The sequence below is a fragment of the Macaca fascicularis genome, chromosome 15 (assembly GCF_037993035.2).
Source record: "Macaca fascicularis isolate 582-1 chromosome 15, T2T-MFA8v1.1".
In the NCBI taxonomy this organism is placed as follows: domain Eukaryota; kingdom Metazoa; phylum Chordata; class Mammalia; order Primates; family Cercopithecidae; genus Macaca; species Macaca fascicularis.
This window is the reverse complement of record NC_088389.1, coordinates 41,309,825-41,331,417: the sequence shown is the minus strand read 5'-3', so window position 1 is coordinate 41,331,417 and position 21,593 is coordinate 41,309,825. Positions and strand designations below refer to the sequence as shown.

Sequence of the window (21,593 nt, the reverse complement as noted above, 5' to 3'; positions counted from 1 at the left end):
TAGCTATGTAAAACTAATGCATGTGCTTTTTCAGATAAAAATTGTTTGGGACTTAGTTTGTCCTCCTCTACAGTCACTCAACTTTCAAGCAGGCATCAGACAGCCACTTAACCACTGTCCTGTCCAAATGAGAGCAGCATGCTGATTTAAGCTACATTTCTAGGAACTCTGCAGAGCGCAAGCTCTAGGGGCTCAAACTTAGTCTTAACAGATGCCAGAGCTAACGGTCTCAGCCCTATTACAGAACCTATCTAAACCTCAATTTCCTAATCAGTAAATGTGGATCAAATTATCAACATTCTAAGGTTGTTGTGATGATTTTAAATGATATAAGTCACAGAAAGAACACATTTTCTGGAATAAAGTTATTTACATTCTCAACAAGTAATATTAATGATTTCTATCATTAAATTGTTTGGGACTCTCTAGTAATTCTGAGTCTAACAGATTTCCATTTCCCAAAGCCACTGAAAGAACTTGCAAACCCATGGCTTGGGGCTTAGCTCTGGTACCTATTCAGTGAATTTGTACCAATAAATATTTATTCTAAACCCTACCCCCAACTCCCTTCCACTAGTCAGCCTTCTTCTAGCAGCAGCTGGAAAGTCAGCTCAATTTGGCCTCCATCCCTGTTACTTCCCTCTCTCATTCCTTGGTATCTCCAGTTATCTATAAGATGCTCGGAATAAAACACACACACACACACACACACACACACACACACACACGGTCATTGGCGAGTTCAATCCTGCTATTTTGCACTAAGGGAAACTGAGTGGCTTAAATTCAGAAAGGCAAAGTGATGTACTCAAGGTCACAGAGCCAATAAGTGACAACTCTGTGATTAAAGTCCAGGTTTCCAGAGTGCTGTCTATTATGCCACACTGTGTCTCACTTGCTAGGTCTGTCTCTCCAAATCCTCCACCCTGAAGTAGAGTGCTTCCGCCTACAGCTCCTGCTGAAATGCGAAAAGCGTTTCCTGTCCATAGGCCAGTCCCTTCTCCTTCCCTCTTTTGAGGACTCCTTTCCTCAGGACAGTTCTTAGCGAGGAAACTGATAAGAGGACTCCAAGCAGGTGGTGCAAAGTTGAGTCGCCATGCCCTTGTGTTGGAGAATGTGGCAACACACCTAATAGTCCTCCTTCCCTGCAGGAAGCCAGGAAACCAGCACTTACCCGGAGTGCCTTCCCGCTCTGTCAGCAATCCAGACCATATGGTTAATTAGCTAAAATTTGCGACTGCATCTGTGAAGCTATTTTTCTTTTTGGCATGCGTGAACTTAATTACCGAAGACATGAGAAGTTCCTGGCCCACTGGGATCATGGTGGGCATGGGTGTCACAGAACAAGCCCATGGCTCAGGGTGTGAGATATGTGGGTGGTTGAGAGTTTGAGAAATGGAGGATAGAGAGAGTCTCTTGACTGGAGGAGGATGGAGTCTTTCTTCTGGTGTTTATGTAGACATATTAGTAGAGAATTTCATTGTGAGACACAATGTCACAAGGGCCCCCATCTGTGTATGTTAACAAGCATCCTCAAAAAACAGTCAAACCCCTTGCATGGTAGAATGTAGGGCTCATTGTCTTATTACCCACTGCTCTGCAAATTCTATCATTACGTGCTCCACAGAATATTTATCTTCCCAGAACATAGCACCGTCTCCCCAACACATAGGACAGGGCCTGTAACGTAGAAGGTGTCCAGTAAAGATGGCTGATTGGCCCAATGGATGAGACCAATCATCTTCTTCTGAGACTTCAGTTTCTCATCGGTAGAAGGAAGATCATAAAAAAGTTACACGCTGCCATTTGTTGAGGATTAAATGAGATATAGTACATAGAACACCTATCACAGGCCCTGATATAATGACAGGTGTTGGATAAGAATTTGTTGAATGAATGAATGAATGAATGAGCAGCAGATTCAAACAGCAACTGAATGCCATTACTAGAAGCAGCCTGAGAGATAAAAATCTAGTCCAGTCCCTCCACTGTGCCTCAGTTTCCTTCCCTGTAAAATGAGGCCAATAAAATCATCTTCTTTATTGGATTGTTTGGGAATCAAAATAGCATGTAGAACTTTTAGAAGAGTGCCTGGAATGTAGTAAGAACTCAATTAATATTGCTGCTGTTGTTGTCATGAATAATTGAAAATGGGAAAACTTATTGCTAGCAAAGAAAAAGGCCTTGCCCAAAGAATAGCAGTTTGTGGTGCGTCCGGCATTGTAACTTGGAGCTCCTTCTCTCAGTTCATGCTGCTATTTCCTAGGCAGAAGGGGCTTGCCATGCCAGGAGAGTGCCAGGGCTCACAGGACAGACATGTGCCAGCTCTCAGGGGTCACTGGTATGACGAAGGAGACGAACTCCCTTTTCCCTCTTTGGAGGACACCCAGGCTAAGAAGTAAGGTCCAGGGTTATTTTGGACATTACTGACAGAAGAATCTTATCTATCAGGAGCTCTGTGATGCCCCCAAACATAGTTTTGCAGATTGTGCCACAGCTGAGAGGGCAAATGGAGACTGAAATTCATCCCTGTTCTGCAAGCCAAGCTTAGTGCCTATGCAGGGATGTGTCTCCTTTCTTCAATTCACACACAGGCAGTGTATTGGCAGCTATGGCCTCGGAGCTTTCTCTGGGATCAACGGACAGCTTGAGGGTGGGAGAACTTGAACCCCAAGAACACTGGGGCAGGTGTTACATGGGACCAGGGCCATTGTCTGTTATACTCATCTGTGTATTCCCAAGGCTGCCTAGTATAGTGCCTGGCTTAGTGGACACAAACACATATTAGATAAATAAGCCACTGTGTTCCTTTTATTTTATTTTTTCTTTTAGAGACAAAGTCTTGCTCTGTCACCCAGGCTGGAGCACAGTGGTGCTATCATGGCTCACCGTAACCTTAAACTTCTGGGCTCCAGCATTCCTCCTGCCTCTGCCTCCCAAGTAACTGGAACTACAGAAGCTCACCGCCATGCCCTGCTAATTTTTTAACTCCTTTGTAGAGACAAGGTCTCCCCCATATTGCCCAGGCTGGTCTTGAACTCCTAGGCTCTAGCTATCATCCCCATCTCAGCCTCCTAAAGGGCTGAGATTCAGGTCTGAGCCACCACGCCTGGCCCATGGCATTCTTAATAGCTATCATAGACTCTACCACATGGTATGGGCCCAGTTTGTGCTGGATAAATGGATGACTGAAGAAAAGCGTGTGTGAGAAATTATTTCCTAGACCTTTAGCCCTATAGAGTAAAAGCAGATAATTTATTGAGGGGCACTGAGCTGTAAACATTTTCTACCTTAAGTCTCACAACATACATAACCGATTGTTCACAATTTACCTATGAGAGCTGTGAGGCTTAATAAGGTAGAGGGATTTGCCTGGGGTCATGCAGCTCCTAAGGAGCAGTAACAATATCGGAACCTGTGTTTTGCTGCTACCAGTGCCTGTTTTCACGACTATGCTCTTCTCTTCTGGGTCACTGACTTGGCTAGTGAGAAATACACCATTCCCTCTGTCCGCTGTGCTATTTCTTTCTGCTTGTATACTGATGACTGTTTTACTTCATTTAGGCCTCTGCTTAATTGTCACCTCCTCCAAGAAGCCTGCCACGATCACCTTGTATAAAGCAAAACTTTCCAATTCCTTATCCTTCTTTATTTTTCTTTTCTTTTTTTTTTTTTTTTTGAGACGGAGTCTCGCTCTGTAGCCCAGGCTAGAGTGCAGTGGCCAGATCTCAGCTCACTGCAAGCTCCACCTCCCGGGTTCACGCCATTCTCCAGCCTCAGCCTCCTGAGTAGCTGGGACTATAGGCGCCCGCCACCTCGCCCGGCTAGTTTTTTGTATTTCTTAGTAGAGACGGGGTTTCACCGTGTTAGCCAGGATGGTCTCGATCTCCTGACCTCGTGATCCACCCGTCTCGGCCTCCCAAAGTGCTGGGATTACAGGCTTGAGCCACTGCACCCGGCCCTCTTTATTTTTCTTTATATCACTTACAACCACTGAAAATACATGTTGATTTTCTCTCTGCTGCTGCCCCATCCCCATCTCTTCCCAGAATGTTATTTCTATGAGGGCAAGGACCTTAATCTCTCTTGTTAACTGCTTTTTTACCAACATCCAGAATAGTACCTGACACATAAGCCTGCTCAGCACGTGTTTATGAAATGACTGACAGGATGACTAAATAACCTTGGGTCAGGTAGTTAAATATCTGTTTAATGTCAGATATGATCTTTCTCTTGCAGGACCCTGGTTTCTTTATCAATCAGAAAAGATACGAAGCACCAGACCTGAGGCTTCCCTATAAATATGGGAAGGGCTATCAGGACGGGTTTAGGAGCTTACCAAAACAAGTAAGATATCATTATTATCATTGTTAAGCACGTGTGCACACACTCCATGGACACAGATCTTTCAACCTCTCCAGGTAGAAAATCCCAGGTGACTGCCAAAACTTCCCTGCCTTGCCAGGGCTGAGATGCACAGGCTAACCTCAAAGTGCCAGCTTTTGCCACACCCAGGAGAAAAGCCTCCACTAAGCCAAATCAGTGTCTCAGTGTTAAGACTGTTTTTTGAACAGAAAAGTATGGGGCAGCTTTTGTGGCACCAACACTTGGTGGCCACATAATATTGGGTGACTCACTTGAACAAAACCAAAGTAACAGTAACACCCATCTTTGAGGGCACTTGCTAGAATCAGATGAATGAATGATTTTGAAAACACTTTGTGACATACAAAGCTTAACACTGATGTAAGACCTAACCTTATATGTGAAAGCCAGGCTGAGCAATTCAGACCTGATTGTGACTTGGGAACAATGGGAGGATTCCTAGCAAGGAAGAATCACACTAAGGCACATCTTTGGGAAGCAAACCTGGTAGTGTGTGCAGGCTGGGTCTCCTCTGCTGCGGGTTCCTTTTTTACCTTCTAGATTGTGCCTGGGGAAGGGGGAGGGGAGAGAGGTAAAGTCTGCAGTGTGGGAAATCCCACTTTGACTCTACCACTTGCAGAAGGGAGTGGGGGTGGCAGGGAACAGGCTTGGGTGACAGGCACCACTTGTGCCACCCTGATTAACTGGGAAAATGCAAATCTGCACTTCCTTCTCCGCCGCAGCTAACAAGATAATGAATATTTTCATCAGCTGCAGAGAATACAAACATCTGTAGGAACACCAAACCTACTCTCAAGGGTTGGGGGAGGAGAGGAGGACGCGGAGGTGGGGAAACGCAGCTTCTCTGCAGATTTAGGGAAGAGGAAATGTGCTCAGATGCTGGAAGGATGGTTGGGAGCTGGAAATGGGCAGCTCTGGCTGGCGTCTCCTGTGCATGGTACAACGGGGAATAGCCAACTGTCTGCCACCCCTCATATCTGCTATTCATTCGTGGTTGTGCATGTTGTCACTTTGTCCATCAACCTTCAATTTATTCACCTGCACCTGCATCGATCCCTCTGCCCTTCCAGTCATCAAGTCACTGGATGCTGAATGCTATTGTGTTCCAGGCATGAACCCAGGCTCTCAGAGTACACAGTTAAATGAGACATCCCTTATCCTGTTGTCTTAAAGTAGCTCATTCATTCACTTAATGATTAAATGCTTGTACAGGAAGTACCTACTGTGTGGTAGGCACTCATAATCCTGTTGAGATAGACATGTGAACTGGCCTACTCTTGGAGGTGCTCTCTGCAAGAGTAGAGTGCAGAGTAGGAAGGATCACTTAGCCTTTCACGGAAAAAGGGGTTCAAAGAAGACTCCTGGAGGAGTTGGCGGACTCCTGATGTCAATCAAGGATGAATTAGAGTATTTTAGGCAGAGAAACTAGAAGAGCATTCCAGGTAGAGGGAACAGCATGTACAAAGTCAGGTAGGCATGAGGAATCCCAGGGAACTACAAGCAGCTCTGTAGAAATGGATGATAGCAGGTAAGACAAGGGGTGGGAACAGTGACGGGAGACACTTGAGAGATGGGCTTGAGTCCAGATGTCTGGAACTGTGTCCACCAAGATAAAGAGGTTAGACTTTATCCTAGGCACAATGAGGAGGCCCTGATGAGCTCTGAGCAGGGGAGTGATCTAATGAGACTTTCATGTTAGACGATCACTCTGGCTGCTATATGAAGAATGAATTGGAGTGAATTCAGGATGAAGAAGAGCAAGGGGGCTGTTGAGGATTCCTGCCCCTTATGCAATATTCAGAAAGGCTTGGAGAGAACACTCTATAGGTATTAGTGAAGATTCATAGATGTGGACATACAGCTTTGCCATTTAATCAGGTCTGGTCTGTGGCTGTGCATAACTCCCTGAGAGTCAGGGGCTACAAATAATTCCTCCTTTGTGGAGTTTTCAGTGAAGAACTAATGAGATAATTTGTGTCAAAGTGACCTACAAGGTCTAAGGCACTGTTGAAATATTAGTTATCAGTTATTTAATTATACCTGTAATATTTGCTGTAATCATTACTTTACTCTGTCTTTCATTCTTATAGTTGATATTCAGAAATGAAAAATGGTACAAAATTGGAGCCTCAAGGTCCCGGTTTTGCCACTTGTTGTCTGTGAGCTTGGAAAATCCCTTGCATCTCTGTGCTTCAGTTTCCACACCTCCGAAATGGGGATGCTATTTTTCTCTTTGTCTATCTTGCAGGGACTCCAGGGTAACTAACATTCCAGTGCTTTGAAAAACATAAATGCTTAGCAACTTGAAGAAGGTGGATGCGGACTCTTATCTATTGAATACCTGTCATGATCCCCACTTTTGTAGATTAGGTGTTGGCAAACCATTAACTGCAGGCCAAATCCAGACTTCTGCCTGTTTTGTATATACCATAAGGTAAGAATGGTTTTTACATTTTTTTATTGCCTGGAAAAAAATTAAAAGGTAATCATATTTTGTGTGACATGTGAAAATTATATAATCTTCAAAATGTAGTGTCCATAAATAGAGTTTTATTGGAATGCATTCACAACACACTGAGTGAATGGGTGGCGGGATGGACTGGTTTCCATGGAAGAGTTGTCTGTGACTGTTTTGCCAGTGCAACAGCAGAGCTGATTACTTGCAACAAAGATCATGTAGCTGGAAAGCTCAAAATATTTACTATCGAGGCCTTTTCAGAAAGTTTGTTCACCCCTACTTCAGACATATTGACTTATTTGCTTGTTGCAACCCTGTGACATTGGGATTTGTTATTTCTCTCCGTTTCACAGATGATGAAACTGAGGCTCAGAGAAACTGGCTCATTTGCCCAAAGAGATACAGAATAAAAACTACTTCAATTCCATGACTACTTTAGTCCAATGTCTGTTCTCTTTTTACTTCACCATGATGCTCTCATAAGGGGCCAATTTTCCTCCTTTTCTGAGGACCCCTGATAATCATGGATTCAGTGTCTGTCTTCTCCTCCTGACTACAAACTGTGTGAGGGTAGAGACGGAGACAATCTTGTTCACCACTGTCTATGCGATGTTGAGCATGGTGCTTGGCATGTAGTAGGTGCTTAACAGTAATTCTTACTATTTTGGACACATGTGGCTAGGGGTAGCCATTTCATTCTATCACAGTCCCCCCAGCATTTATAGTATTGGTCTGAAATTTATAAGGTATACTCATTTTCTCCTTTCCTTTTTGGAAGTGAGTATAACTCTGCCCCCTGAGTGCAGCAATTTGGAGACATTAGCACACCTTCTCTTCACACAACCACTCAGGGCCCCTGAAAACCATCTTCAAATACCCAAAACTTCTCCTCCAGGCCAAACCCATCACTCAGACTTCCCTCAAAGAGGCAAGAGAATACCTATGGAAGGTGATGTGCTGTAAGAAAACACAGCCTGGGTTTGTTTAAGGATGTAGAGTCAGCTAGACCTGGATGTTCATCCCAACTCCCACAATGATTGGCTGTGTGACATAGGGCAAGGTCTTTCACCTCTCTGAGTTTCTTTCCTTATGGTAAAGTGGGGACACTAACCCCAGCTGTCAGGGTTACAGAGAGGACTGAACAGGATGATAGGTTGAGAATTTGCATTCCAGCATCTGGTTCATAGTAGATACTCAGAAAGTTCTCCTATGCTTTCTTTTGCTGCAACATGCAAAGCACTGAGCTAGGCTGTTGTGGGTGGGTGTCTGCGAGAGGGTGAGGGAGAGAAACAACCAGATAACTCCAGTACCAGCAGGGTAAGAGTGCTGCAGAGGAAGCCCAGAGAAAGAGAAACAGGATGTAGCTTTCACTGAGCTTCCCTTGGGAGCCAAATATTCTGGACACATCACTCACAGAACCTCTGAGTCTTTCCAACACTCCTGTTATATAAGATGCATTTTTTTAACCTCATGGATATGAGAGCTGATCAGAGAAATCACATGTCTGGGCCAAGGTCATACAGCTAGTGTGGCAGAGGTTGTGATGCTCCGGCCAGATTCCCTTTGAGCGGGGACTGGTCCCAGATGCTGGGTGTGTCGTTAGCATGCAGTCTTTAGCTGTCAGCCCTTATGGGGACTGCCTCAGCCTCACCTAAGGTCCTGCCCCTGCTCAGTATGATCCACAACCATGACTGGTTATTGTAGGAGTATCGAGATCTTAGCCCAAATGTCTTAGCCCAATTTGAGCCAATGCTGAAGGACCTCCTTAGCCCTGAGCTTCCTATGGGGTTGGCTGAGGTTGTCATTGAGCCTGCAGGGCAGCTGAACTTCTCTCTGGTCCTCCTTCTGCCCTGTCCCTTCCACAGTGTCAATGCCAAAGCCACTCCTGAAAAAATATTTTGCTTGTTGAACTCAGATTCTGTTTTCTTAGCAAACCCAACTTGCAATGATAGTTACTCAGTGATGAAACTAACATTTGAAACACATCTATTTTTTCTCCATTTAACCTCTTTCTGTGGATAACTTCATTACTATTAATAGCTAAAGTAATTCATTCATTTACTTATTCAAATATTTCCCGAATCGTCCAAGAATTGTGACCCCTTTCTTAATCCCTGCCTTCAAGGAGTTTAGAGTACAATAAGCTTACATTAGTTGTTTCTGATATAATTGTCTTCCTACTTTATGTGAGTGCTGACATCTGGGAACTTTAAGCGTCCTTGTTATTTTAATTGGAAGTCGAGGGCAGTATAAATTTTAAAAAATAATAATGGTCTAATGCAGACATCAGTCTAATCCTCAGTTCTTCTGAGAGGCCCCCACCATACCTTTGTATCTGCATGTGCCTGCATACGCAACCCCACCACTTCTGCTTTTGTCTCTGTTTTCCTCCTCATTTAATTCTGTGTCAATCCTCTTTATCTTTGAGAGACACCGTGTGAAATGCTGATACCTCTACAAAATGCCTGCTAATGACAAATTTGAGGACTGAAACAGCATGGGCTGAATTACGGTAATTCAGCCCAAGAGGGTTCCTTCTGAGCAGAGGCCAAATTCTACCTGAGAGCATCATCCGATGTGGCAGAGCAGCCTAATGAACCTTTCCTTGCAGAGAAAGCCCTGCTCTCCTTCTCTCTCTGCATTCATCAACCAGGCACCCTGCGGCTGAGTGCATAGACAGCTCCTGGTCCCAGAGTCTTGGGCTAGGCAAGGTCCCCAGGTTATTCAAAACCCCTTCCTCACAACAATACCATCTACCTCCAATCTAGCTAGCTCAGTACTTTCCTTAAGCCACCACATTAGGGAATTGAAGTGTAAACTAGTTTGACCTTTCTTAAGGGTATGTGATATTGGGTATCAACATTTAAATATGCATATCTCTTGCCCAAGAGGTTTTGCTTCCGGGATTTATCCTAAGAAGACAAGCAGACAAGTGTGCACAGCTGTATTTACAAGGATGCTTACCACAACATAGTTTACGATAGTCAAAAGCTGGAAACAATCTAAATGTCTATCAATAGGTGATTGATTAAATGAATTATAAGTCTAGATAATAGAATACTGTGCAGGCATTAAAAATACAGCTGATCTTTAAAAATTAGAAGGGAAAAATCTCTAGGGGGTATTATTATGTACAAAAAAAGACAAGTGTACACTGTACCATCCTTACATGTTTCTGTATATAATGTGTGACTGCAAGCACAGAGTGACACTTGGAAGGAAGTCCACTAAAATATGAAGGTGGTCACCAGCATATGGAACTTCGGAGTTTTTTAACTTGCTAATTTTTAGAAACAGTGCTTGGATTTTCTACAGAAACATATGCTAATTTTATTGGGGGAGGGAATAAGCGTTGTGTGGCCTTGGGCAAGTAATTTTCTCTTTCAATACTGAGTGAAAAGGGGGCTAATATTATCTGTCAATATAACTATTAAATATTAAAAGAAAATGTATCTAAGGTGCTTAAAACAGAGCCTAAAACAAGGCAAGCCTCCATTTATGGTCACTGGTAATAGTTATTATAAAGATCCCGGGGTAGGGCAGACATCCTATACAAATGGCCTAAAACTATGACAAAGAGACGACAATCCCGCTGGGCCAAACTTCAGCCCTCTTACCCCCATGGGTATATATGCACAAATATACATAGGTACTGACACACACACTCATCTCACATTCACAAAACACCAGTTACACTCACATACACTTAACCACACACAGTCACATCACACAAGTTCACACTCATGCACACATTACAGGCACACATTCACACACAGGCCCTTACACAATTCACACTCATACACACAAACACACACATTCACACTCACAAACACACACATTCATACTCACACAAACACACACACAAGCACACACATTCACAGCAACATACACATAAACGTACACACTCTCACATACCCAAACACATGCATTCACACCAAACACATGCATTCATACTCATACACCTAAACAGTCACATCACACACAAGCATACATATTTACAGTCAGATACCCATAAATGGTACCCACATTCACACTCACATACACAAATACATTCACACTCACACACACATTCATACTCATATACTTAAACAGTCACATCACACACACAAGCTCACACATTCACAGTCACATACACATAAACGCACACACATTCATACTCATATACATCTAAACACACACACATTCATACACGTATGCTCGAACAGTCACATCACACACATGAACACATATCTTCATACTCATACATAAACACACACATTCACACTAACATACACTTAAACACACACAGCCACATACACACAAATAAACACACACATTCACATTCACGTACACTTAAACACACACATTCATATTTACACATAAACACACACATTCATACTTATATACCTAAACACAGTAACATCACACACAGAAGCATACACATTGATAGTCACAGAAACACACACATTCACACTCACACATAAACACAATCATACTCACATACTTAATCACATCACACACAAACACATACATCCATGCTCATATACAGTTATGCATACCCAGACATACACATATAAAAACACACAATCCTACATACACACACACACACATACACACACACAGAGGTGTGCATGCTTAGAAGATGGAGAGAACGAGGCCTGAAGAATTGACTCAATGGGAACCTGCCCCTTCCCTGCCTGCCAACCTACTCGCACCCTAGGTAGCCTCCACACAGGCTCCAGCTGCTTTTTGCTGGCTCCCAGAGCTTATCTCCCTATGAGGGGAGGGAGGGGTAGAGGTGAGGGCGGTTGTTCGGGTTTAATTAAGCATGCCACCCAGAGACAGGTTTGGAGGATGCACTGTAAGACACATTCCGCTGAACTCAGAACCTCTGTTCTCTAGGCGTATGCAGGCCTGACAAAACATTTCAAAGCAGAGGAGAACATTAGGAATGGAGGGAGCTGACAACTCCTAATAGCACAGTAACAAGGAGACACTAATAAAGCATGTGGCTGTGAGCTGAGCAGCTCCAGAGACAGATGGAGACTACAGGCCTTCTTCAAAGGCATGTTGGCAATGCACGGACCTTGCTTTTGGTGACTTCTGTCCTCCACACATCACAGAACAGGGATAGAACCTCCTGGTGTACTATGCGCAGAACCCTCATGAGCAGGGGTCCCTGCAGCCAGCACTAGCAGATCCATCCTTGCTGAGAGCCCTGTCAACAATGATGGGGAACACATGCAATGGAGCAATGCAGCAAATATCTCCAGAAGGAAGGAAAGCAGAGAGGGAGAAAGGAAGAAAGTTCTCCATTTCCTAATGGCATATCTACAGTAAAAGAGCACTAAGTACCTCCATAAGCAACCCATGCAACTATTCATAGATCTAGTTATCTTTTCAAGACAAATGTTACTAAACACCTACTTTGTGCCAAACTCTATGCATTGAAGATGAAAACAAAATAAAACAAATCCGAAAAATAAAAAAGACCCTGTCTTCAAGCACTTAGCAGTCTAGTAGGAGAATCATACAAGTAAAAAAGACAATTAGAATATATTGTAAACTCCCAAATCCGATGTTCTCTCTCCACTTTCTTGTTAAATTCTTTTTTGAAAAAAGAGTTATGTCACTGATTCCAATTTCTCACCACTTATCCTTACTCAACCCATTCCTATCTGCTTTTTGCCATATTTATTCCACATATTCCACCTTACCATGGTTATTGATGACCTCCAATTTGCCAAAACTGCTGGTCTCCATCTTTGTCTTAGGTGACCTCTGAGTAGCTTATGTCACAGAGGACCAAACTCTCCTTGAGAAGCATGTTCTCCTGGAGATCCTATGACTTCTCAGCATCTGGTGTTTCTCTGCCTCCCTGACCCCTCCTCCATCATCTTGGCTGACTTTTTGTTTTCTTGTCTCCATTTCCAAATAATCTTTCTGAGTTCTTTTCACTACCTAGATTTCCCCTAGACAATTGCTATGGTCTGAATGTTTCTGTCCCTGATAAATTAATATGTTGAAATCCTAAGGCCCAAGATCATGGTATCAGAAGGTGAGAACTTTGGGAAGTGATTAGATCTTGAGGGTGTAACCCTGCTAAATGGGTTTAGTGCCCTGAGAGACCCCCTTGCCTCTTCCACCATTTCAGGATACAGCAAGAAAGCACTGTCTGTGAGCTAGAAAGTGGGCCCGCAACAGATAGTAAATCTGCCTTGATTTTGGACTTCCCACCCTCCAGGACTATAAGAAATAAATTTATGTTGTTTATAAGTTATCCAGTTTATGATATTTTCTATGGGAGCACAAATGAATTAAGAGGGCAATCTCATGAAGAATATTTTAAAATCATCTATGCTCTGGCGACTACTAAACGGGTAAGTTTGGGAGTCAACTGTGAGGTGTATTTGCCCATCAAATGAAGTTATTATGACCAATTGGATATATCTTACTTTACTGTAAAGAAAGACCCAAGCTGGAGATACAGACTTGAAAAACAACATACATGGGACGCTCTGAAAGTCTGTAGCCCAGAGAAAGTGTGTGGGGAGAGATGACAAAAATACTAAGCCTAAAGCCCCCAGAAGGCTGGGGAGTGTCTAAAGAGGCAAAAAGAAAACCAGAAGTGTGCTATACAGAGAAGTCAGGGAATAAGTTTTCAAATGAGTAAACAATGGTACTAAATAAAAGAGTTGGGATGAACTGAAAAGCGAATTATGTGTATTGGATATAACCATAAATTGGTGCACTTTTGGCCTTGGGAGAAGCAGTGACTGCGGGTGATGAGTGTAGAAGCCAGACTGTGGTGGGCGGGAGAGTAAGTGGGAAGTGAGGAAGTGGAGACCATTTGCATAGATTTCTCTTTCTAGAAGGCTGGCTGTGAATGGAAGACATAAGGTGGTAGCTAAAGGCAAATGAGGAGGGGATGAGATTGGAGAGACAAACATTTATGGGCTGAAGGAAAAGAACACGAGAGAGGGATATGCTTAAGACAAAAGAAGTTATTAATGACATTGTATTCCTTAAAAGATTTGGGGGGTGGGATAAGTATTAGGCAGGAGAAGAAACACCTGTTCCCCTAAGGGAGGAAGAGATGCAAGAATAAATGTGCATGTGGCACAAGAGAAGAAAGTCTGAAAGTTATGCTCTTTCTTGCCTGATGATCTCACTTGTATTTTGTCTTTAAAATAGTGGATGAAGCTGGGCACAGCGGCTCATGCCTATAATCCCAACACTTTGCAAGGTCAAGGCAGGAGAATCGCTTCAGGTCAGGAGTTCAAGACCACGCTGGGCAACATAGCAAGACCCCATCTGTACAAAATTAAAAATATATATATATCTGGGCATGGTGGTGGGTGCCTTTAATTTCAGCTACTCGGGAGGCTGAAGGAGGATTGATGATCCCAGGAGTTTGAGTTTGCAGTGAGTAATAATTGTGCCACTGCACTCCAACCTGGGAAACAGAGGAAAAAGACCTTGTCTAAATAAATAAATAAATAAATAAATAGTGAATGAGAAAAGAATACTGAGGTTAAATTGGGGGCTTAAACAAGGGCTCTGAAAGTTAAAAAAAAAAAAAATCTACTGCAAGGATAGAGAAAAGGTGGAGATCAACATGAGAACTTCCCACTAGTGTTAAAGACCCAGCTGATATTGGCGAACATAGATGAAGGTTGGTGCCAATTTGCACTGTGGTGTGGATTATGCCCAGTGTAGATGGCTATTCCTAAGGTTGTAGGAAAGATAGTTGATTTTTTTATTCAGGTCTAGGGGTCTATACCAGACTAGTCCTTTCCTCACCTACATCTTCTGCAGGACAATGATTATAGCAACAGTGGCTACCAGTTGTTGAGTGTGGGTTACGTGCCAGGTGCCTTATATACAGTATTTTTAATTCTTATAATAGTGCTGAAAAACTATTTCCCCTTTCATCCTTAGAAACCCAGATCCCAGAGAGATGATGTAGTTGATCCAAGGTTTCACGAGCCTGTCCGACTGCAGATCCCTGGCTCTTTCTTTATAACTTGTCATAACTTTTGAGACTTGACATCAGCTGTCATTTTCCTTCTGAGCATTTGCTTCTCCAAGATAAACAATTCCAGACTTTGAACACCTTCTTATGGAAACTTGTCTCCAGCACTCTCCTGGTTTCCTTTTACAGACTGTTAGTTTCTCGTTCTTGAACACACATGTATTTACATGTGTTTTTTTCAAGGTGATAATGAGTCCCCTACAGAAAAGCCAAGACTCCTCCATAAAAAGTTCTGGAGAAGGACTCTATTGAGGGTTTTCCCCAAGGACACCTTCACATGTCTTAATCTAGTCTCCTTCCTAAACCAATGTGGTAACTAAGATGCTCTCTGAGGAGCCAAGAAGGTAGAACCTGCCATTATACGGAGCTTCACCACCTCTCTACCTCCCCATGCAAAGATTGACCCTGTGCTTCAGAAAGACCAAACCATTGGCAGTCTTATGTATTTTCTTGTCATGTTTTCTGCTTTATTAATCTGCTGATCTCTCTGCCTGAAATATCCATTCCTTTGTCCTTGCCTAACAACTATTTACCCTTCAAGATTCAACTCAGACATCATCTCTTAGAGGCCTTCTCAGGTAGTCTGGCTACATCAGGTACTCCTTGCACTTCATGCTTCCTCTATCATAACACAGGATTTGTAGGGCACAGTCATTAAGAGAGGAGGCTAATGGACTCACCAGTCAGACTAGAGAAGACCTGCTACAGGGCACTTAATGATTGTGTCACTTTACCTCTCCATGTTCCCATTTTTTCAGCTGTCAATGGAGGATAGTGAATGTCTACCTCATAGTTTTGTTGTTTAGAAGAAATAAGGTGATCCACATAAAGCACATGGCACATAATCAATGGTAGTTATTCTTGTAACATGTGTCAAATAGTACTACATTTATGCTTATCTTTCTCCCACCATCCTATAAGTACCAAGAGGGTAGGAACAGCATCCAATTTATGGTTGTACTACCAGCACCTCACTCAGAATCTAGCACAGAGTAGGGGCTCATGAATGAACGAATGAATGAATCTAATTCATCTCAGTGTGTACTGTCTTTGGGATCACATTATCTGAAATTACTTACTTAATTTCCATTGTCTTTAGAGTGAAGATGAGGGGTAAGATATATCTTTTTCATTTAAAGGGCAAGAGGCCTCTCCAAGAATAACCTGATGATATGGAGATTTATAGATCAAGTGCCAGGCTCCCAGCAGGTCCATGGACAGTTGGCCATGCCCAACTGGAATATGGTCTCTTTCATCTAGAAATTTTCAAGGCCAAGAGGCCAGGTAGCTAGGAGTGCAGGCAGGCAAGAGAACATCTAGGGTCCATGGAGGGATGAGGACTCTACATCAGTGACAACATTACACTACTACTCATGCAAACAACCTTTCTTGCTGTTTATGACTGAAGGTCAATCTGATAGCTCCAGGATCCATCCTGATTGCCTGGTAGCCATGCCATTATATTTATAAAATATATTAAATATTCCCTCTCTCTTAAACATCAGAATCCTAGGTTCCAAGCAGGACTGGAACAGATGATAAGGAACCCAATTAGAGAACTGAAAATGTAAAGACTAGATTTCAGGTTGTGATATGGTTTGGTTGTGTCCCCACCCAAATCTCATCTTGAATTGTAGCTCCCATAATCCCCACATGTCATGGGAGGGACCTGGTGGGAGGTAATTGAATTATGGGGGTGGGTTTTTCCCATGCTGTTCTTGTGATAATGAATAAGTCTCATGAGATCTGATGGTTTTATAATGGGTAGTTCCCCTGCACACACTCTCCTGCCTGCCACCATGTAAGATGTGCCTTTGCTCCTCCTTTGCCTTCTGCCAGGATTGTAAGGCCTCCCCAGCCACATGGAACTGTGAGTTCATTAAATCTCTTTTTCTTTGTAAATTACCCAGCCTCAGGTATGTATTTAATAGCAGCATGAGAACAGAGTAATACTGGTGGTCAGAAGGTAAGATCAAGGAGGTGGAGTTCAGGTCAGTTAATGCCAACCATGTAGTTGAGTTAGTGACTTAGAAATCTGAGCAGTGCCATGTGAACTACTCCTTAAAAGACTCTGTGAGCCAGAGGTTCACTATGGGTTACAATGATCACTGAGCCCCATTCCCAGGACTTCCCTCCTCCTCAACTCCCATCTCCCTAGCTCTCTTCTCCTTACACCACAGCCATGTAATTTGGGCCAGCAGTCTCATCTTGGCTGCAGTCACCAGGACCTGATTCCAGTCAAAGGAAATATATGAACTCCTCAGGGGGCTTAGCTTTAGGTTAGCACTTGATTCTCAAGTCTGTTAAAAACACCCCAAATGGCATAGTCATTATTTCTTTAGGGACATGTCTTTCCTGCTAGCCTGAGGCTTTCCTAGAAGCAGTAAAATAAAAGATGGAAGAGAAAAAGAAATAAAGGAATGGAAGGGGAAGAAACCAAGCTGGCTCCTGCTTTTACTCTCTTTATAGAAACCAGTTTTAGACACTGGACCTCCATCCTATTTTTTTTTTTTTTTTTTGAATACCTGTCTTGATAGCCCACCCAGTAAGCCATGTTCATTTATCCTTGATATTTTTCTTTTAGGACATAGAACTCTAACTCTAAATTTTTGCCCGGGGCCTTTAGCCTTTAGCACATGCTTGATTCTCACTGCAAAGCCCTGGATCTCAACTTTGAGTTAACATTTACCTGCCCTGCCCAAGGGGGTCTGTATGAATCTTCCCAATCTGCTACCATAAAGCTTTTTCCTCTCTGAAAGTCTCTTTTCATAGAGTTTATATTTCTGCCAAGGTCTTGACCCAGAGGTCTGTGGATTCTAAGAAGGAAATGCTGTAGCCAGGTGAGGAGGTCATGAAAAGATGGGGTCACAGAAAAGGTGGTAGCTTAATAACAGGAAAGGCAGATGGAACCATGTCTCCTTCATAAGGGAGAAGCTCACTCAAAGACGGGCTTTAAAAAGTTGCAACAAACACAGAACTCAGAATTCAGGTAAGAAAGAGAGGAAAAGAAAACACGCTCTGAGTATATACCACATACTGAGCAACGTGAAATTATTAATAAACATATTATCTCACTTCATGTTCCCACTTCCCTTGCAGTAAGAGCCATTATCCTCATTTTCACAGATGAGAAAACTCTGGCTCAGAGAGGTTAAGAATCTCATTCAATATCATCAAGCAAGTGAGGGATAGAAAACCCAGGCTTGAATCTGCTTTGTCTGATTGTAAAGACTTTTTTTCCCTCCTACATATAAAGATATTTAGCCTAGACTGAACCACCCATGCACTTCTAAGGCATACATTGTTCCCAAATTAGCCCTACATCCCCAGGATACCTATCTTTCATAGTGTAAGAGAGAGGTTACTGTCTCCTCTGATTGTCTGGCTCTGTCCACCAGGAAGTTGTAGAATCACAGAATATAAAAACTGTAAGTGCATGAGTGGTCTGTTGAAACAGTGGTTTGTGCATTTATTTGTAGCAGAATCCATGTTTGGAATTCCTATACATGAAACTGATATTGCATGCAGCAGACTCCCCAGTATTCATCCGTATCTCTTTGGAAGGGACTCTTCAGGCTGTTCTAAAGACCACTGCCCCTCCAAGAAACACAGTCTGATGTACTCTGACCCTCATTTTCTAATTTGTACGTGAGGACGCTGGAGATCAGGGTCAAGAAGAGCTTGCCCAAGGTTACCCAATGGCAGACAAGGACAAGAATCTACATCTCGTGCTTTCTGTTCTACACAGTGGCCAAGTCATATTCATCAGGGCATAGGAAAAGGTATCCTGGATCCATGAAAGTAGGCTATTTGGGAGTGGGTTGAAGATAGAAGCTTTCTTCTGGTGGAAAAGAATAATAATAGCACCCAACATTTATTATATACCTTCTGTTGTGCTAGGTACAATGCTAAGAGCTTTGTTTGCATTATTCCATTTAATCCCCTTATCAGATTAGGATCCCATTAAGCAGATAAGGAAGCTGAGCCTTAAATCTTCAGCACTAGGTGACCCAGCTGGTAAACAGCTTTGGTGGATTTGATCCCTGGCCATCTCGCTCCAGAGCCCAGCTCTTAGTCAGTCTGCTGTGCTGTCTTCCTAGGAACAAGAATAATAATCCAGTGAAGGCTAGAAGCTTGTTCATATTTACCAACATATCCTTCCCTGTCCTCCTGCTAATCTCCCAGCAAATTCTCTGCACCATCAGACATCTCATTTTCCTCACTGTGACCGCCAATATGCAGGGCCTTCGGTATAAACGTACACCCTCTACCCTGCCTCCAGCAAACCCACATGCACCCATCTACACACACAGGCACATGCTCATGCATAATGCATGACACCACCGTCTTAAATCCTGCTAAATTGAGATTCAGCTAGCTGTTTGGTCTGGAGACACCTCAGTGCCTGCGTCATTAGCTCAGCTCTGAAAGCCATCATTACTGCAGCCACTGTGGGTGAGTCACTGAGACCATGAACAGGTAATGGAATTTCAGGGACACATAATAAAAGGGAATGGAATGGGATTCAGGCCGGAAAAGAAGACTATCTGTTATCCAGTCCTGAAGGGTGATATGTAAACAAGCAGCTCCAGGCCCTCAGGATGGCGGTTCCACTGAGTCTCTCAGCAGAGGAAAATAAAAGGCCCAATTATAACCTCCACACTCTGAGATTTCAAAGGAAAGGAGGAAAAAAAAATCAATGAAATTAATTTAATGTGGACCCATTCTTTATGTTTGCTTTGCTAGAGTAGTTATATGAGATACCTCTATAGACCAGCCCATCTTTTCTCACACCCTGCCTTTACTCACAAGAAAGAAAGGAAGGAAGGAGAGAGGGAGGGAGGAGAGGAGAGGAGAGGTGAGGAGAGGAGAGGAGAGGGGAGGAGAGGAGAAGAGAGGAGAGGAGAGAGGGAGACAGGAAAGAAGGGAGGAAAGGAGGAAGGAAGGAATGAAAAGAAGGGAAGGGAGGAGAGGGAAGGGAAGGGAAGGGAAGGGAAGGGAAGGGAAAGGAAGGGAAAGGAAGGGAAAGGAAGGGAGGGAAGGGAGGAGGGAGTAAGGGAGGGAGGGAGGGAGGGAAGGAGGGAAGGAAGGAAGAAAGGAAGGAAGGAAGGAAGGAAGGAAGGAAGGAAGGAAGGAAGGAAGGCAGGCAGGCAGGCAGGAAGGCAGGCAGGCAGGCCAGCCAGCCAAGCCTTCAGACATATTTGTTTCTGACACCTCAAAGGAGGACAAATCAGAGAATCCAAGGTTGGAAGATACTTCCAAATCTCATTTTTCATGGCGTAAGGGAAGAGGCAGCATCTCTACATATGATTGTGCGGCTTGTGCTCTGCATAAGGGTGCCTCACTGGAGGGAGAGTGGGTATTGAAGTCCAGTCCATGCTCTAAATGAACAAGCACTAATCCTTGCATGGTTTGCATCTATGCCTATAAAATAAGCAGGAAGGAGCCAAAGGTAGAGCTAGTTCTTCTCACTAAACAAGCAATCAGAGAGCTGCATTCTGTGGGGTTTGTGTTCTGTAGGGTTTGTATTCTATGTGGTCTTTCTTTTTTTTTTTTTTTTTTTTTGAGACAGAGTCTTGCTCTGTATGCTCTGTAGCCCGGGCTGGAGTGCAGTGACCGGATCTCAGCTCACTGCAAGCTCCGCCTCCCAGGTTTACGCCATTCTCCTGCCTCAGCCTCCCGAGTAGCTGGGACTACAGGCGCCCGCCACCTCGCCCGGCTAGTTTTTTGTATTTTTTAGTAGAGACGGGGTTTCACGGTGTTCGCCAGGATGGTCTCGATCTCCTGACCTCGTGATCCACCCGTCTCGGCCTCCCAAAGTGCTGGGATTACAGGCTTGAGCCACCGCGCCCGGCCTCTATGTGGTCTTTCATGTGTCTCCTTTCTAGATATATTCCCTCTTTTGTAAAGGGAGGGTTTTAGGTAAGGTACAGGGTGAGGGGACTATCATTAATAGAGTATGAAATTCCCACCAAGCATAGTGCTGAGTATAAAGCATTTGTCTCAATCTTTTCAATTATCCCTCTTTAGGTTAATTAGTCCCATTTTACAGATGTAAAAAAGCAAGGCTCAGAGAGATAGGATGGGTTACCTGCCTGCAGGGCACAAAACACCTGAGCAGAGAAGCCAGAATTGCAATCCAAGTGTCTGGGCTTGAAACCTATACTATTCCCGGACGATATGCCTCCTCTCTAAGACTGTTTCCACCCCTTGTTTTCTGTGATTCTATATGTAAAATGGCCTTGGTTATCGAGGTTTTGGGGGGTTGGGGTAAGCGTGGAGGGCAGAGGAATATGTTGCTACCAAGTCAAGCAACAGGGAACAACCTGATAAGAGCTAATGGGTTTGTGCAGGGGAGGCAGGAGCTTGGAGAGTGCTGGTGATGAAACCGAACAAAAACAGAACTGGTCTTCCTAGGAGGTTAATGAGAAGTAATCCTGAAAATCACTGTCCAGTAAGCCTGGTATCGATATTGAGTAAAATAATTGGACAAATGTGCCCAGGGAATATCTGTAAGCATTGGAAAAATAACGGAATAGTGAGCAATAAGCAACACTAGAGGTTCATGCAGAACAAATCATCCTAGAAAACTTGATAGCTTTTCCTGACAAAATTACAAAATTAGTGGATGAAGGAGACATCGTAAAGGTTCTGGATTTTGAGCTCTAGCAAAAAATTGAATACCATTTCATGGGATGCCTGTCTTGCCAGGTTAATTCAAACTGCCCCTGATTC

General features: G+C 43.4%; 1 protein-coding gene and 1 long non-coding RNA gene across 11 annotated transcripts in view; one reads left to right on the top strand and one right to left on the bottom strand.

Moving 5' to 3' along the window:
- ASTN2 (astrotactin 2) overlaps positions 1-21,593 on the bottom strand; it is a 986,627-nt gene that overhangs the window by 317,340 nt on the left and 647,694 nt on the right. The gene's annotated exons all lie outside the window — the stretch shown is intronic.
- Positions 4,237-21,593, top strand: part of LOC135967382 (uncharacterized) — a 31,452-nt gene continuing 14,095 nt past the window's right edge. The window contains exon 1 of the long non-coding RNA XR_010581461.2: positions 4,237-4,347. This is a non-coding gene — a long non-coding RNA (uncharacterized lncRNA). The remainder of the gene's footprint in view (positions 4,348-21,593) is intronic.